This window comes from Catharus ustulatus, chromosome 4, assembly GCF_009819885.2.
Source record: "Catharus ustulatus isolate bCatUst1 chromosome 4, bCatUst1.pri.v2, whole genome shotgun sequence".
Classification (NCBI taxonomy): domain Eukaryota; kingdom Metazoa; phylum Chordata; class Aves; order Passeriformes; family Turdidae; genus Catharus; species Catharus ustulatus.
In genome coordinates this window covers 20,208,094-20,211,682 of record NC_046224.1, presented here as the reverse complement: position 1 = coordinate 20,211,682, position 3,589 = coordinate 20,208,094, and positions in this window count along the sequence as shown.

Sequence of the window (3,589 nt, the reverse complement as noted above, 5' to 3'; positions counted from 1 at the left end):
TCATCCTCAGTGCATCCCTCCCTCCCTCCCTTCTTCCCTCCCTCCCCTGCCTCTTTCACACCGAGATCCTGTGCAAGGTGGTGCTATAGTAACAGACACAATACCTGTCCTCAAGCCACTCCAGTTCGCTAATAAGACCTCATCCATGGCAGGGGCCAGAAGTTTATTAAATATTTACGAGTCCTTTCTGCAGGGAGGAAATTAGTGCAAGCTACAGTTCCCATTCACTGTGCACTCCCTGCCCAGGGAAGGGCCCCTACCCCAGCACACTTGCTGGTTTGAACCCAAAGCTGCCTTCCCATGACTGGTCATTTATTATTGATGTTGCTGGGCCCTTGGGCAGACAGGCATGGAGGGGTATTGGTGCAATGCTGTTTGAAAAAGCAATGGAAGACCAGCCATAAATTGAATCCATTGCATATTTGAAACACAGAGTGGTTCAAAGAGGTGAACCAATCCAACTCAGTGTGACTTCGTGAGGACAGCACACTTTTTCTAGCATGGCAGAAAGTACTTAATGAAAACTCTTACGGAAATGTAGCCCACCATTCCACTCATCACACCTGCACTCTCGCTGGAGTCAAATGAAGAATTTCTGCTTTTGGCAAGGCCTCAGATATTGGATTTGGGTTATGGACAAGTTTTAAAAAAATAAAAAAAACCAACCAGAGCCACAAATAATTTCATATATTCCCTCCCCTATCAGTCCCACCCTTTAGGTGATGGGGAAGGCAGAAACTCTGTAGATTGTTAGGAAAATGGAGAGCTTTGTGTGTGGCACATTACATCACTCCTACAAGGCAAGTTAAATTAAGAACCTGTCAGTGCCTTATCAGGCCACCAGCACAAAAAGAATTGATTTTCCCTGGAAGTCTCCAACTGAGAGTTGCCATGTGGAGGGCAGGCAGCTGCCCACCCACCAACCCCAGCTCCTGCTCTGCCACAGGCCATCTGGTGTCCCCGAGCCAGTGGCCATGGCTCTGAACTCTCCCTCTTGCCCTACACTGTCCTTATCCTTCCAGGCTCAGGGGCCACACTCTCCCCCTAATTTCTGTTGAGAGCTTGATCTATCCAGACTCTACAGAGAGAGGGGAGAAAAAAAAGAAACCCAGAAGGCAAACCCTCCAGAGAAACAAACTGGATCTAAGTTCATTTCACTTAAAAACTCCTCATTTAGCATTTGAACTAAATGAGTAGGTTTGAGTGGGATGTAAATCTGGGCCAAAGCTGTGCAAGGACTTATCCATCCACCACTCCATTCCTCTCCTGGCTCCTTTCATGGGCCCCCAGTCTCTGGGTTTTAGAACTCTTCATAATACAAACACCAAACATCTGGATTATCCCATCTCCACTTTCAGGAAGGCGGTGTTGGAAAATACATTTTCTCAGGGTTATGTGAGGCAGGCAATCAGCTTTCACTGAAATCCTTTTTTTCTAGTATGAACCAGGAGGGAAGAAGAGAGGGAGCATACTTAGGAGCTGAGAGTCTGGCTTTGCTGCAGTCTCTTTTGTTGCAGCACTGGTTAGAGTTTCCTTCTCCTCTTTGAATAATTAATGTGGCGTAGAGGAGCATTGGCTCAGCACAGCCAACACATTTGTCCTTGCAGAGCAGTCCTCCCATAGCAAACATTTAGAATATGGGTACCTCCAGATGCCAGCACTACCTACCCACATGCCTCCAGCAGGGTGTCTCTGGGTGTGTTTCTCTCTAGTTGGGTGGAACAGCAACTGCTCTCGCTGCCACCTCAAGGACCGACCAGAAACCCTCCCTGCAGCACGTCCTGCTGCCCTGGGAGCAGCTGCACCTCCTCCTCCTCCTCCTCCTCACACTCCTCAGCCTTGCACATGGCCATTCCCAAACCAAGCGAAAGCAAGAAATTTCTCCACTCCAGACCCCTAATCCTGGTTTCCCTTTGGGCTGTGCGGACAGGCAAAGCGGCAAGGTCACCACGATGGAAAGGCCCAACACACAAATGTGTCTGCATTAAAGTACCTCTCCAATTTTCACCAGGCACACAGAAAATGAACCCCAGCAGGCCAGCTGCCAGACCCCAGAGGTACCTCTGGGTTTGGGAATATATACATGTGAAACTACAGAACAAAATTGTCTTCCATGTAAACAAACATGTATTGCTGGCATCCTGAATGCTCTTACGGCAGCTGAATACCTGAAACCATGGAAAAACCCAGCTCCAAACTGGAAATGGTGCAAACTCCAGTGCAAGGAATTCACTTTGAAGACTGGAACTCAGGTTAGAAAGTGGTGTTCAAAACCCGTACCTGCCAGCAGTTGTGGAAAAAAGGGTTTTATCTTGCCCATCTTTCTGGTTCTGCTTTGGATAAAGACAGCACAGAGCAGACACAAGAAAGGAGTTATGCTTAAAATGTAGTGTTTTGTTCACTTATCCACACATTTTCTAGTTGCATTTAGCACAGATGTCTGAAGTCTGTCCTCCATGCATTTGGGGCTGATTCAAGTGGCTCCCTCAGAGATCTATCCTGGCTGGCCCTTGCCAGGGTACGTTCCCCTCGAGGGTGTAGGGGTCTCCCATTAGCAATACCACTTGTCTCACCATTAACAGAATTACATACTTCTTACAGCAGGTTTCCTCTCTCCCTCCTCTTTACTCTTTGCAATCCTTCACTGCCTGTACTTCTGCAGTGCTACAGCAATAGCCCCTTTTGAAATTCACTGATCCTTTCTCTAAGGTCTAAACAAAGTGTTACTCACTCTTGCTTCTCTGCAGGGAGGCAGCAAGACAGGAGCAGTGCTGCCTCTCTGTTTCCTCCTCCTCAGGCTCACAGAGAAGTAAACTGCCTAGATTCCAAAACACTACTGCAGAGACTGTTACAGCAGCTTTGCAGTGCCCTGCTCCTGCTGGGGCACCATCCACAGGGGCACTACCAAATTCCCAAGAAGAACGCACTGGGTGAGGCCATGGCAATACCTGTGGGACTAATCCTGATGCCCCAGGCATCAATCCCAGCTCTCATTTGAGAGCATCAGCTGAGGAACTCTTCCTTGATAAGACATAACACAATTGCTCATATAGACCCAGCTGTCATTGTTACTGCTTTTTTCTTTCCTGTTTTAACCTATGCCCTAATTTTCTTTTTCAGAAATTATACCACATAGTGATCCTCCTTTTGCTATCTCAGACCTCCTTAAAACACAATGTATTATATAATTTCATTTTAAGTCTGCTGTTTGCAAGCTGAAGGCTAAGTCCAAGGCACAGCATTTGCCTGCACTTGTAAGGAAATATTTTTCAAAATTAAAACTATGTGACTCATATAGCTTGTAGATACTACTGAAACTATAGACTCCTATCCCCAGAAACCACTAGCAAGTGTATTAAAACCATATTTTAGACCCAATACAGACATAAACCAGCATGCAGACAGCCACTGCTGTACACTTATGTATTGATGATTGAGAGAGAGATGGGGATACCGACCGGTGGTCAGAATCCAGTTTTTACTGAGAGCTACATGTGCTTGTATACCATTTACAGGAAGGCTAGTAATTTTTATTACAATTATTTACTTAAATATCATACAGACAATCCTTACATTTCTACTTAGTAAA